At 41.9% G+C, this 15,902-nt stretch overlaps 1 pseudogene; it reads left to right on the forward strand.

Annotated features, from left to right (window-relative positions):
- The window catches only part of LOC106575017 (ephrin type-A receptor 6-like), a 189,851-nt pseudogene that overhangs the window by 167,209 nt on the left and 6,740 nt on the right, over positions 1–15,902 (forward strand).

Below are 15,902 nucleotides of genomic sequence, written 5' to 3' on the forward strand. Positions count from 1 at the left end.
AAGTGGACTATATAGGTGTTTAACTTCAGTCCATAGGGTCCTGGTTAATAGAAGTGTACTATATAGGTGTTTAACTTCAGTCCATAGGGTCCTGGTTAATAGAAGTGTACTATATAGGTGTTTAACTTCAGTCCATAGGGTCCTGGTTAATAGAAGTGTACTATATAGGTGTTTAACTTCAGTCCATAGGGTCCTGGTTAATAGAAGTGTACTATATAGGTGTTTAACTTCAGTCCATAGGGTCCTGGTTAATAGAAGTGTACTATATAGGTGTTTAACTTCAGTCCATAGGGTCCTGGTTAATAGAAGTGTACTATATAGGTGTTTAACTTCAGTCCATAGGGCCCTGGTTAATAGAAGTGTACTATATAGGTGTTTAACTTCAGTCCATAGGGTCCTGGTTAATAGAAGTGTACTATATAGGTGTTTAACTTCAGTCCATAGGGCCCTGGTTAATAGAAGTGTACTATATAAGTGTTTAACTTCAGTCCATAGGGTCCTGGTTAATAGAAGTGGACTATATAGGTGTTTAACTTCAGTCCATAGGGTCCTGGTTAATAGAAGTGTACTATATAGGTGTTTAACTTCAGTCCATAGGGTCCTGGTTAATAGAAGTGGACTATATAGGTGTTTAACTTCAGTCCATAGGGTCCTGGTTAATAGAAGTGTACTATATAGGTGTTTAACTTCAGTCCATAGGGTCCTGGTTAATAGAAGTGTACTATATAGGTGTTTAACTTCAGTCCATAGGGTCCTGGTTAATAGAAGTGTACTATATAGGTGTTTAACTTCAGTCCATAGGGTCCTGGTTAATAGAAGTGTACTATATAGGTGTTTAACTTCAGTCCATAGGGTCCTGGTTAATAGAAGTGTACTATATAGGTGTTTAACTTCAGTCCATAGGGCCCTGGTTAATAGAAGTGTACTATATAGGTGTTTAACTTCAGTCCATAGGGTCCTGGTTAATAGAAGTGTACTATATAGGTGTTTAACTTCCAGTCCATAGGGCCCTGGTTAATAGAAGTGTACTATATAGGTGTTTAACTTCAGTCCATAGGGTCCTGGTTAATAGAAGTGTACTATATAGGTGTTTAACTTCAGTCCATAGGGTCCTGGTTAATAGAAGTGTACTATATAGGTGTTTAACTTCAGTCCATAGGGTCCTGGTTAATAGAAGTGTACTATATAGGTGTTTAACTTCAGTCCATAGGGTCCTGGTTAATAGAAGTGTACTATATAGGTGTTTAACTTCAGTCCATAGGGTCCTGGTTAATAGAAGTGGACTATATAGGTGTTTAACTTCAGTCCATAGGGCCCTGGTTAATAGAAGTGTACTATATAGGTGTTTAACTTCAGTCCATAGGGTCCTGGTTAATAGAAGTGGACTATATAGGTGTTTAACTTCAGTCCATAGGGTCCTGGTTAATAGAAGTGTACTATATAGGTGTTTAACTTCAGTCCATAGGGTCCTGGTTAATAGAAGTGGACTATATAGGTGTTTAACTTCAGTCCATAGGGTCCTGGTTAATAGAAGTGTACTATATAGGTGTTTAACTTCAGTCCATAGGGTCCTGGTTAATAGAAGTGTACTATATAGGTGTTTAACTTCAGTCCATAGGGTCCTGGTTAATAGAAGTGTACTATATAGGTGTTTAACTTCAGTCCATAGGGCCCTGGTTAATAGAAGTGTACTATATAGGTGTTTAACTTCAGTCCATAGGGCCCTGGTTAATAGAAGTGGACTATATAGGTGTTTAACTTCAGTCCATAGGGTCCTGGTTAATAGAAGTGTACTATATAGGTGTTTAACTTCAGTCCATAGGGCCCTGGTTAATAGAAGTGTACTATATAGGTGTTTAACTTCAGTCCATAGGGTCCTGGTTAATAGAAGTGGACTATATAGGTGTTTAACTTCAGTCCATAGGGTCCTGGTTAATAGAAGTGTACTATATAGGTGTTTAACTTCAGTCCATAGGGCCCTGGTTAATAGAAGTGTACTATATAGGTGTTTAACTTCAGTCCATAGGGTCCTGGTTAATAGAAGTGGACTATATAGGTGTTTAACTTCAGTCCATAGGGTCCTGGTTAATAGAAGTGTACTATATAGGTGTTTAACTTCAGTCCATAGGGTCCTGGTTAATAGAAGTGTACTATATAGGTGTTTAACTTCAGTCCATAGGGTCCTGGTTAATAGAAGTGTACTATATAGGTGTTTAACTTCAGTCCATAGGGCCCTGGTTAATAGAAGTGTACTATATAGGTGTTTAACTTCAGTCCATAGGGTCCTGGTTAATAGAAGTGTACTATATAGTTGCTGTTTGAGACGTGACCCAGGTTTTATTTCTGTCCTCCGTCCAGGGGGTTAAGATCGCGATCCGTTGGACAGCTCCCGAGGCCATCACCAACAGGAAGTTCTCTTCAGCCTCCGACGTCTGGAGCTACGGCATCGTCATGTGGGAAGTGATGTCGTACGGGGAGAGCCCTTACTGGGAGATGTCCAATCAGGATGTGAGTTATAATGTTCTGTTATTCCCTCTTGTCCAATCAGGATGTGAGTTCTAATGTTCTGTTATTCCCTCTTGTCCAATCAGGATGTGAGTTCTAATGTTCTGTTATTCCCTCTTGTCCAATCAGGATGTGAGTTCTAATGTTCTGTTATTCCCTCTTGTCCAATCAGGATGTGAGTTCTAATGTTCTGTTCTTCCCTCTTGTCCAATCAGGATTTGAGTTATAATGTTCTGTTATTCCCTCTTGTCCAATCAGGATGTGAGTTCTAATGTTCTGTTATTCCCTCTTGTCCAATCAGGATGTGAGTTCTAATGTTCTGTTATTCCCTCTTGTCCAATCAGGATGGGAGTTCTAATGTTCTGTTATTCCCTCTTGTCCAATCAGGATGGAAGTTCTAATGTTCTGTTATTCCCTCTTGTCCAATCAGGATGTGAGTTATAATGTTCTGTTTATTCCCTCTTGTGTCCAATCAGGATGGGAGTTCTAATGTTCTGTTATTCTCTTCCCAATCAGGATGTGAGTTCTAATGTTCTGTTATTCCCTCTTGTCCAATCAGGATGTGAGTTATGTTCTGTTATTCCTCTTGTCCAATCAGGATGTGAGTTCAATGTTCTGTTATTCCCTCTTGTCCAATCAGGATGTAGTAGTTATAATGTTCTGTTATTCCCTCTTGTCCAATCAGGATGGGAGTTCTAATGTTCTGTTATTCCCTCTTGTCCAATCAGGATGTGAGTTCTAATGTTCTGTTATTCCCTCTTGTCCAATCAGGATGTGAGTTATGTTCTGTTATTCCCTCTTGTCCAATCAGGATGTGAGTTATGTTCTGTTATTCCCTCTTGTCCAATCAGGATGTTAGTTATAATGTTCTGTTATTCCCTCTTGTCCAATCAGGATGTGAGTTATAATGTTCTGTTATTCCCTCTTGTCCAATCAGGATGTGAGTTATAATGTTCTGTTATTCCCTCTTGTCCAATCAGGATGGGAGTTCTAATGTTCTGTTATTCCCTCTTGTCCAATCAGATACGAGGCTCGAATGTTCTGTTATTCTCTCTTGTCCCAATCAAGACATGGAGTTTATTTCGATATGAGTTTCGAATGTTCTGTTATTCCCATATCTGCCAATCAGGACATGGAAGCTTAATTAATGTTCCCAGTGGCTAATTCCCTCTTGTCCAATCAGGATGTGAGTTATAATGTTCTGTTATTCCCTCTTGTCCAATCAGGATGTGAGTTATAATGTTCTGTTATTCCCTCTTGTCCAATCAGGATGGGAGTTCTAATGTTCTGTTATTCCCTCTTGTCCAATCAGGATATGAGTTCTAATGTTCTGTTATTCCCTCTTGTCCAATCAGGATGGGAGTTATGGTGTTTTTGGCCAAATCCCAAATCGACCCCTCGTCCCTCTGAGAGGAACAGGTTTTAGCGTTATGATAATAGATCTATCTTGCTCTCTGATAGGCTAGGTGGAAGTCTCCCTGTCCCCATGGGCTGTCCTGTGGTTCTATATTACAGGTGATCCTGTCTATAGAGGAGGGATACCGTCTCCCTGTCCCCATGGGCTGTCCTGTGGTTCTATATTACAGGCGATCCTGTCTATAGAGGAGGGATACCGTCTCCCTGTCCCCATGGGCTGTCCTGTGGTTCTATATTACAGGTGATCCTGTCTATAGAGGAGGGATACCGTCTCCCTGTCCCCATGGGCTGTCCTGTGGTTCTATATTACAGGCGATCCTGTCTATAGAGGAGGGATACCGTCTCCCTGTCCCCATGGGCTGTCCTGTGGTTCTATATTACAGGCGATCCTGTCTATAGAGGAGGGATACCGTCTCCCTGTCCCCATGGGCTGTCCTTTGGTTCTATATTACAGGCGATCCTGTCTATAGAGGAGGGATACCGTCTCCCTGTCCCCATGGGCTGTCCTGTGGTTCTATATTACAGGCGATCCTGTCTATAGAGGAGGGATACCGTCTCCCTGTCCCCATGGGCTGTCCTGTGGTTCTATATTACAGGTGATCCTGTCTATAGAGGAGGGATACCGTCTCCCTGTCCCCATGGGCTGTCCTGTGGTTCTATATTACAGGTGATCCTGTCTATAGAGGAGGGATACCGTCTCCCTGTCCCCATGGGCTGTCCTGTGGTTCTATATTACAGGTGATCCTGTCTATAGAGGAGGGATACCGTCTCCCTGTCCCCATGGGCTGTCCTGTGGTTCTATATTACAGGTGATCCTGTCTATAGAGGAGGGATACCGTCTCCCTGTCCCCATGGGCTGTCCTGTGGTTCTATATTACAGGTGATCCTGTCTATAGAGGAGGGATACCGTCTCCCCTGTCCCCATGGGCTGTCCTGTGGTTCTATATTACAGGTGATCCTGTCTATAGAGGAGGGATACCGTCTCCCTGTCCCCATGGGCTGTCCTGTGGTTCTCCACCAGTTGATGCTCCACTGTTGGCAGAAGGAGAGAGGTCAGAGACCTCACTTCAACAGCGTGGTCTCCTTCCTGGATAAACTCATCAGGAACCCCACTAGTCTACTGACACTGGTGGACAACAGGTAAACCCTGACCCCTAACATATTACCCTAACCCTTGACCCTAACCTCTGACCCTAACCCCTGACCCTTGACCCTAACCTCTGAACCTTACCCCTAACCCTTGACCCTAATATCTTACCCTAACCCCTGACCCTAACCCCTAACCCTTGACCCTAACCTCTTATCCTGACAGCTGAGCCTAACCCTTTCCCCTAACCTCTGACCCTAACCCCTGACCTTAAACCTCTGACCCTAACCTCTGACCCTGACCCTTGACCCCAACCTTAAACCCAGTAGTCAGCTATCACTAGTGGACCGTGTACACAGATAAGAACAACCAATCAACCACTCAACCACTCAACCACTCCTCCCCACTCAACCAATCCACCACTCTCACCGCTCCACCGATCCACCGCTCCACCGCTCCACCGCTCCACCGCTCCACCGCTCAACCGCTCAACCGCTCAACCGCTCAACCACTCAACCACTCAACCACTCCACCACTCCACCACTCAACCAATCCACCACTCCACCAATCCACCACTCCACCAATCCACCAATCCACCACTCCACCAATCCACCAATCCACCAATCCACCAATCAACCACTCCACCACTCCACCGATCCACCGATCCACCGCTCCACCGCTCCACCGCTCAACCGATCAACCGCTCAACCGCTCAACCACTCAACCAATCCACCAATTAACCATCTACATTTCAGTTTCCATGGATATTAAAGGGCTGTTGAATTGTATCTACTGCAGGGATGTTAACGGTTAACCGGTTAGACGCCGGAAATACGTTTGATTGGTCTATAGGTTAATTTGCATAATTACTGGAATATAATGTCTGTTAGGTGTCATGAAGAGAGGAACAGAATACAGTACATAGTCCAGTTAGAGGAACATAATACAGTACATAGTCTAGTTAGAGGAACAGAACAGGAACAGAATACAGTACATAGTCTAGTTAGAGGAACAGAATACAGTTCATAGTCTAGTTAGAGGAACAGAATACAGTTCATAGTCTAGTTAGAGGAACAGAATACAGTTCATAGTCTAGTTAGAGGAACAGAATACAGTACATAGTCTAGTTAGAGGAACAGAATACAGTTCATAGTCTAGTTAGAGGAACAGAATACAGTACATAGTCTAGTTAGAGGAACAGAATACAGTTCATAGTCTAGTTAGAGGAACAGAATACAGTACATAGTCTAGTTAGAGGAACAGAATACAGTTCATAGTCTAGTTAGAGGAACAGAACAGGAACAGAATACAGTACATAGTCTAGTTAGAGGAACAGAATACAGTTCATAGTCTAGTTAGAGGAACAGAATACAGTACATAGTCTAGTTAGAGGAACAGAATACAGTTCATAGTCTAGTTAGAGGAACAGAATACAGTTCATAGTCTAGTTAGAGGAACAGAATACAGTTCATAGTCTAGTTAGAGGAACAGAATACAGTTCATAGTCTAGTTAGAGGAACAGAATACAGTTCATAGTCTAGTTAGAGGAACAGAATACAGTACATAGTCTAGTTAGAGGAACAGAACGGGAACAGAATACAGTACATAGTCTAGTTAGAGGAACAGAATACAGTTCATAGTCTAGTTAGAGGAACAGAATACAGTACATAGTCTAGTTAGAGGAACAGAATACAGTACATAGTCTAGTTAGAGGAACAGAATACAGTTCATAGTCTAGTTAGAGGAACAGAATACAGTACATAGTCTAGTTAGAGGAACAGAATACAGTACATAGTCTAGATAGAGGAACAGAACAGGAACAGAATACAGTTCATAGTCTAGTTAGAGGAACAGAATACAGTACATAGTCTAGTTAGAGGAACAGAATACAGTACATAGTCTAGATAGAGGAACAGAATATAGTACATAGTCTAGTTAGAGGAACAGAATACAGTTCATAGTCTAGTTAGAGGAACAGAATACAGTTCATAGTCTAGTTAGAGGAACAGAATACAGTTCATAGTCTAGTTAGAGGAACAGAATACAGTTCATAGTCTAGTTAGAGGAACAGAATACAGTACATAGTCTAGATAGAGGAACAGAACAGGAACAGAATACAGTTCATAGTCTAGTTAGAGGAACAGAATACAGTTCATAGTCTAGTTAGAGGAACAGAATACAGTACATAGTCTAGTTAGAGGAACAGAATACAGTACATAGTCTAGTTAGAGGAACAGAATACAGTTCATAGTCTAGTTAGAGGAACAGAACAGGAACAGAATACATTACATAGTCTAGTTAGAGGAGCAGAATACAGTTCATAGTCTAGTTAGAGGAACAGAATACAGTTCATAGTCTAGTTAGAGGAACAGAATACAGTTCATAGTCTAGTTAGAGGAACAGAATACAGTTCATAGTCTAGTTAGAGCCCAGTCATTGGTCAGCCCAGTCATTGGTCAGCTCAGTCATTGGTCAGCCCAGTCGTTGGTCAGCTCGGTCATTGGTCAGCCCAGTCATTGGTCAGCCCAGTCGCTGGTCAGCCCAGTCGCTGGTCAGCCCAGTCGTTGGTCAGCCCAGTCGTTGGTCAGCCCAGTCGCTGGTCAGCCCAGTCGCTGGTCAGCCCAGTCGCTGGTCAGCCCAGTCTCTGGTAAGCCCAGTCGTTGGTCAGCCCAGTCGTTGGTCAGCCCAGTCGCTGGTCAGCCCAGTCGTTGGTCAGCCCAGTCGTTGGTCAGCCCAGTCGTTGGTCAGCCCAGTCGTTGGTCAGCCCAGTCGCTGGTCAGCCCAGTCGCTGGTCAGCCCAGTCTCTGGTCAGCCCAGTCGTTGGTCAGCCCAGTCGCTGGTCAGCCCAGTCTCTGGTCAGCCCAGTCTCTGGTCAGCCCAGTCGTTGGTCAGCCCAGTCGTTGGTCAGCCCAGTCGTTGGACAGCCCAGTCTCTGGTCATCTCAGTCATTGGTCAACCCAGTCGTTGGTCAGCCCAGTCGTTGGTCAGCCCAGTCGTTGGTCAGCCCAGTCGCTGGTCAGCCCAGTCGTGGTCAGCCCAGTCGCTGGTCAGCCCAGTCGCTGGTCAGCCCAGTCGTTGGTCAGCCCAGTCATTGGTCAGCTCAGTCATTGGTCAGCCCAGTCATTGGTCAGCCCAGTCATTGGTCAGCCCAGTCATTGGTCAGCCCAGTCATTGGTCAGCCCAGTCATTGGTCAGCCCAGTTATTGGTCAGCCCAGTCATTGGTCAACAAATAACCTTTCTAAATACAACCGCGAGTTGAAAAGAGCCAGCATTTTTTTATTTCTCAACTGGGAATTAAAGCGCGTTTCCCATTCGCCATTCGTGTGCGTAGGCTGTAATGGGATCTTGAGGCAGTATAATTGTTTGAAACCTTGAAAAAACATTTATACTTCAGTTCAATTAATAAGGCATGTCTAGCTTCAGAGTAGCCTGGCCAATATCAATCCATGGAAACATAAGCGGTAGTTAATATGTAAAGACTTCCTCGTGGTATAAACCAGCATTTCTCTCCTGTTCTCGTCACGGTCGTGATGAAGGACGAAACGTGATTTTAACTGGCGCAACAAGCACATACACAAAACAATAGCCCACAAATGCAGGTGGGAGAAAGGGCTTCCTAAATATGATCCCCAATTAGAGGCAACGATTACCAGCTGCCTCTAATTGGGAACCATCAAAAACCACCAACATAGAAATAGAATGATTAGAACACCCCCCTAGTCATGCTCTGACCTAAACACCATAGAGAACCAAGGGCGTGGCAGTTCTATTGGTTTTCATTTGTGGGGCGGCACGTAGCCTGGTGGTAAGAGCGTTGGACTAGTAACCGCAAGGTTGTAAGTTCGAATCCCCGAGCTGATAAGGTAAAAATCTGTCGTTCTGCCCCTGAACAAGGCAGTTAACCCACTGTTCCTAGGCCGTCATTGAAAATAAGAATTTGTTCTTAACTGACTTGCCTAGTTAAATAAAGATAAAAAAATATCAACTTTCTTTTGTTGTCCAGAAGCCAAAGGCTCAATCCTGGTCGTATTATCAACCCATCCTGGTCGTATTATCAACCCATCCTGGTCATATTATCAACCCATCCTGGTCATATTATCAACCCATCCTGGTCATATTATCAACACCCCACCCTGGTTATTATCAACCCATCCTGGTTATAGTATCAACCCATCCTGGTTATAGTATCAACCCATCCTGGTTACACCCATCCTGCTCATATTATCAACCCATCCTGGTCATATTATCAACCCATCCTGGTCATATTAACAACCCATCCTGGTCATATTATCAACCCATCATGGTCATATTAACAACCCATCCTGGTCATATTATCAACCCATCCTGGTTATTATCAACCCATCCTGGTTATATTATCAACCCATCCTGGTTATATTATCAACCCATCCTGGTTATATTATCAACCCATCCTGGCCATAGTATCAACCCATCCTGGCCATAGTATCAACCCATCCTGGTCATAGTATCAACCCATCCTGGTTATAGTATCAACCCATCCTGGCCATAGTATCAAACCATCCTGGCCATAGTATCAACCCATCCTGGTCATAGTATCAACCCATCCTGGTTATAGTATCAACCCATCCTGGTCATAGTATCAACCCATCCTGGTCATAGTATCAACCCATCCTGGTTATAGTATCAAACCATCCTGGTTATTATCAACCCATCCTGGTTATATTAACAACCCATCCTGGTCATATTATCAACCCATCCTGGTCATATTATCAACCCATCCTGGTTATATTATCATTCCATCCTGGTTATATTATCAACCCATCCTGGTCATATTATCAACCCATCCTGGTTATAGTATCAACCCATCCTGGTTATTATCAACCCATCCTGGTCATATTATCAACCCATCCTGGTTATAGTATCAACCCATCCTGGTTATTATCATTCCATCCTGGTTATATTATCAACCCATCCTGGTTATATTATCAACCCATCCTGGTCATATCAACCCATCCTGGTTGTTGCTATCAGGTCCATTAGTTTGTAATGGAGATTTTAATCTCTGTCACGTCTGGAATCTCTCTCGTTATATGTGCTGTTTAGAACGATGTTTTCTCACTAATTGCATTTCGGAAAATGTTTGAAAATGACTTTTTTTCTTAGCTGCTTCATTAAAGGAGTTGATTGTTCATTAGTAGACTGTAGTCTTAAGACTGTTAGCCCATAATCTTGGTATTTTTTTTTCTTCATCTTTCCATTAAAACTCTTAGTGAAACATGGCTGTTCCATCTATAGTATTTTCTGTTATTCACTTCATTTTACTGTTTTGGAAAAATGTATTGACCGGTTTAATGGGCGTCAGTTAGTTGGTGTTACGAACCGGCTCAGAGTTCGCAAAGAAAAAGGGAGACAACGTGGAGACAAGGAGTATCAAAATATATATTTATTAAATAAAGTAAACTAGGTAATTAACAATGGTGTGTGTGTGTAATCAGTAGTGTAAGTGAGTGCTTGCATGCATAAATGTAATAATGTAATAATAAAACTAAAAAACAATGTGTCTGCGTGGAGAGAGTCTCCACAATGACAGTGGAAGTGGTCTCTTTATCCTGGGACATTTCCCCATGTAGCTGACCACCCTCCCAACTCCGCCCACCGGCATCCTAATAAGGACACAAGAGCAAAGAGAGAGAGAGAGAGAATACAGCAGACAGACCGGGAGGGTCGTCACAGTTGGCATCATCCCTAATCTAATTTTATGGGGTATGACAGTCCAGGACCCATTGTCCTGGTACTGCTTCTTCATGGACCGGTGTTGTTTTTAGGGCTAAGGGGCTAAGGGCTAAGGGGTGTTGTTTTTAGGGCTAAGGGGCTAAGGGGCTAAGGGGCTAAGGGGTGTTGTTTTTTAGGGCTAAGGGGCTAAGGGGCTAAGGGGTGTTGTTTTTAGGGCTAAGGGGCTAAGGGGCTAAGGGGTGTTGTTTTTTAATGGTAAAATGGGTTGACAAGCTTCCCCTTTGACTTGTAGAAGAAACGCGACTTGAAGGACTATGTTTGAGGGAGATTCTCCACTGGGCCCATATCCCATTCAAGATTTCTTGTTTTATAGTTTTTGATTATTATTATTTGTGTATTTTGTTTGCTGTTTTTGCTGCCCTGTTAGCAGCTAGTAACATAAGCATGTTGGCTGCCCTGTTAGGAGGTAGTAACACAAGCGTTTTGGCTTCACCAGCTCAGTCTCTCTCTCTCTCTCTCTCTCTCTCACATCTCCCTATTTACTTTCTCTCTGTAATCGACTCAGTTTTCCAGAATCACTGGAGGACATGCCAGACTACCCTCCGTTCATCTCCATCGGTGATTGGCTGGACTCCATCAAGATGAGCCAATACAAGAACCAGTTCCTGGCAGCAGGATTCACCACCCTGGACTCTGTCTCCACCATGAGTATAGAGTGAGTAGATCAGGAGATACCGGATGCTTCTCAAATAGCAACCTGGTCCCTATATTCTGATCAGAGATTATTTATTTAGTCAATATAACTTCAATCTACTGTGTATTACTGAGTTCATCTCATTTATTTATTTTGATTACATTTTTTTACAATATAAAGCCCCCCACATACTAATGACCCTCACCAACATCCACAACATCACCCTGCCCAGCCCCTCACCAACATCACCCTGCCCCTCACCAACATCACCCTGCCCCTCACCAACATCACCCTGCCCAGCCCCTCACCAACATCACCCTGCCCCTCACCAACAGTTAAGTTCACCTGACTCATATAGTGTTTGTATCTCCTCTAAACAGTTAACTCATATAGTGTCTGTATTCTCCTCTAAACAGTTAACCTGACTCATATAGTGTTTGTATCTCCTCTAAACAGTTAACTCATATAGTGTCTGTATCTCCTCTAAACAGTTAACCTGACTCATATAGTGTCTGTATCTCCTCTAAACAGTTAACCTGACTCATATAGTGTCTGTATCTCCTCTAAACAGTTAACTCATATAGTGTCTGTATTCTCCTCTAAACAGTTAACCTGACTCATATAGTGTCTGTATCTCCTCTAAACAGTTAACCTGACTCATATAGTGTCTGTACCTCCTCTAAACAGTTAACCTGACTCATATAGTGTCTGTATCTCCTCTAAACAGTTAACCTGACTCATATAGTGTCTGTACCTCCTCTAAACAGTTAACCTGACTCATATAGTGTCTGTATCTCCTCTAAACAGTTAACTCATATAGTGTCTGTATCTCCTCTAAACAGTTAACCTGACTCATATAGTGGTCTGTATCTCCTCTAAACAGTTAACCTGACTCATATAGTGTGTGTATCTCCTCTAAACAGTTAACCTGACTCATATAGTGGTCTGTATCTCCTCTAAACAGTTAACCTGACTCATATAGTGTGTGTATCTCCTCTAAACAGTTAACCTGACTCATATAGTGTCTGTACCTCCTCTAAACAGTTAACTCATATAGTGTCTGTATCTCCTCTAAACAGTTAACCTGACTCATATAGTGTCTGTATCTCCTCTAAACAGTTAACCTGACTCATATAGTGTCTGTACCTCCTCTAAACAGTTAACTCATATAGTGTCTGTATTCTCCTCTAAACAGTTAACCTGACTCATATAGTGTCTGTATCTCCTCTAAACAGTTAACCTGACTCATATAGTGTCTGTATCTCCTCTAAACAGTTAACCTGACTCATATAGTGTCTGTATCTCCTCTAAACAGTTAACCTGACTCATATAGTGTCTGTATCTCCTCTAAACAGTTAACCTCATATAGTGTCTGTACCTCCTCTAAACAGTTAACCTGACTCATATAGTGTCTGTATCTCCTCTAAACAGTTAACCTGACTCATATAGTGTCTGTATTCTCCTCTAAACAGTTAACCTGACTCATATAGTGTCTGTATCTCCTCTAAACAGTTAACCGACTCATATAGTGTCTGTATCTCCTCTAAACAGTTAACCTGACTCATATAGTGTCTGTATCTCCTCTAAACAGTTAACCTGACTCATATAGTGTCTGTATCTCCTCTAAACAGTTAACCTGACTCATATAGTGTCTGTATCTCCTCTAAACAGTTAACCTGACTCATATAGTGTCTGTATCTCCTCTAAACAGTTAACCTGACTCATATAGTGTCTGTATCTCCTCTAAACAGTTAACCTGACTCATATAGTGTCTGTATCTCCTCTAAACAGTTAACCTGACTCATATAGTGTCTGTATCTCCTCTAAACAGTTAACCTGACTCATATAGTGTCTGTATCTCCTCTAAACAGTTAACCTGACTCATATAGTGTCTGTATCTCCTCTAAACAGTTAACCTGACTCATATAGTGTCTGTATCTCCTCTAAACAGTTAACCTGACTCATATAGTGTCTGTATCTCCTCTAAACAGTTAACCTGACTCATATAGTGTCTGTATCTCCTCTAAACAGTTAACCGCTCATATAGTGTCTGTACCTCCTCTAAACAGTTAACCGACTCATATAGTGTCTGTATCTCCTCTAAACAGTTAACCTGACTCATATAGTGTCTGTATCTCCTCTAAACAGTTAACCTGACTCATATAGTGTCTGTATCTCCTCTAAACAGTTAACCTGACTCATATAGTGTCTGTATCTCCTCTAAACAGTTAACCTGACTCATATAGTGTCTGTATCTCCTCTAAACAGTTAACCTGACTCATATAGTGTCTGTATCTCCTCTAAACAGTTAACCTGACTCATATAGTGTCTGTATCTCCTCTAAACAGTTAACCTGACTCATATAGTGTCTGTATCTCCTCTAAACAGTTAACTCTCATATAGTGTCTGTATCTCCTCTAAACAGTTAACCTGACTCATATAGTGTCTGTATCTCCTCTAAACAGTTAACCTGACTCATATAGTGTCTGTATCTCCTCTAAACAGTTAACCTACTCATATAGTGTCTGTATCTCCTCTAAACAGTTAACCTGACTCATATAGTGTCTGTATCTCCTCTAAACAGTTAACCTGACTCATATAGTGTCTGTATCTCCTCTAAACAGTTAACCTGACTCATATAGTGTCTGTATCTCCTCTAAACAGTTAACCTGACTCATATAGTGTCTGTATCTCCTCTAAACAGTTAACCTGACTCATATAGTGTCTGTATCTCCTCTAAACAGTTAACCTGACTCATATAGTGTCTGTATCTCCTCTAAACAGTTAACCTGACTCATATAGTGTCTGTACCTCCTCTAAACAGTTAACCTGACTCATATAGTGTCTGTATCTCCTCTAAACAGTTAACCTGACTCATATAGTGTCTGTATCTCCTCTAAACAGTTAACCCGACTCATATAGTGTCTGTATCTCCTCTAAACAGTTAACCTGACTCATATAGTGTCTGTACCTCCTCTAAACAGTTAACCTGACTCATATAGTGTCTGTATCTCCTCTAAACAGTTAACCTGACTCATATAGTGTCTGTATCTCCTCTAAACAGTTAACCTGACTCATATAGTGTCTGTATCTCCTCTAAACAGTTAACCTGACTCATATAGTGTCTGTATCTCCTCTAAACAGTTAACCGACTCATATAGTGTCTGTATCTCCTCTAAACAGTTAACCTGTCATATAGTGTCTGTATCTCCTCTAAACAGTTAACCTGACTCATATAGTGTCTGTATCTCCTCTAAACAGTTAACCTGACTCATATAGTGTCTGTATCTCCTCTAAACAGTTAACCTGACTCATATAGTGTCTGTATTCTCCTCTAAACAGTTAACCTGACTCATATAGTGTCTGTATCTCCTCTAAACAGTTAACCCGACTCATATAGTGTCTGTATTCTCCTCTAAACAGTTAACCTGACTCATATAGTGTCTGTATCTCCCTCTAAACAGTTAACCTCATATAGTGTCTGTATTCTCCTCTAAACAGTTAACCTGACTCATATAGGGTCTGTATCTCCTCTAAACAGTTAACCTGTCATATAGTGTCTGTATTCTCCTCTAAACAGTTAACCTGACTCATATAGTGTCTGTATCTCCTCTAAACAGTTAACCTGACTCATATAGTGTCTGTACCTCCTCTAAACAGTTAACCTGACTCATATAGTGTCTGTATTCTCCTCTAAACAGTTAACCTGACTCATATAGTGTCTGTATCTCCTCTAAACAGTTAACCTGACTCATATAGTGTCTGTATCTCCTCTAAACAGTTAACCTGACTCATATAGTGTCTGTATCTCCTCTAAACAGTTAACCTGACTCATATAGTGTCTGTATCTCCTCTAAACAGTTAACGACTCATATAGCGTCTGTATCTCCTCTAAACAGTTAACCTGACTCATATAGTGTCTGTATCTCCTCTAAACAGTTAACCTGACTCATATAGTGTCTGTATCTCCTCTAAACAGTTAACCTGACTCATATAGTGTCTGTATCTCCTCTAAACAGTTAACCTCCTGACTCATATAGTGTCTGTATTCTCCTCTAAACAGTTAACCTGACTCATATAGTGTCTGTATCTCCTCTAAACAGTTAACCTGACTCATATAGTGTCTGTATTCTCCTCTAAACAGTTAACCTGACTCATATAGTGTCTGTATCTCCTCTAAACAGTTAACCTGACTCATATAGTGTCTGTATCTCCTCTAAACAGTTAACCTGACTCATATAGTGTCTGTATCTCCTCTAAACAGTTAACCGACTCATATAGTGTCTGTATCTCCTCTAAACAGTTAACCTGACTCATATAGTGTCTGTATCTCCTCTAAACAGTTAACCTGACTCATATAGTGTCTGTATCTCCTCTAAACAGTTAACCTGACTCATATAGTGTCTGTATCTCCTCTAAACAGTTAACCTGACTCATATAGTGTCTGTATCTCCTCTAAACAGTTAACTGACCATATAGTGTCTGTA

This window comes from Salmo salar, chromosome ssa16 (genome assembly GCF_905237065.1).
Source record: "Salmo salar chromosome ssa16, Ssal_v3.1, whole genome shotgun sequence".
Taxonomy (NCBI): Eukaryota; Metazoa; Chordata; class Actinopteri; order Salmoniformes; family Salmonidae; genus Salmo; species Salmo salar.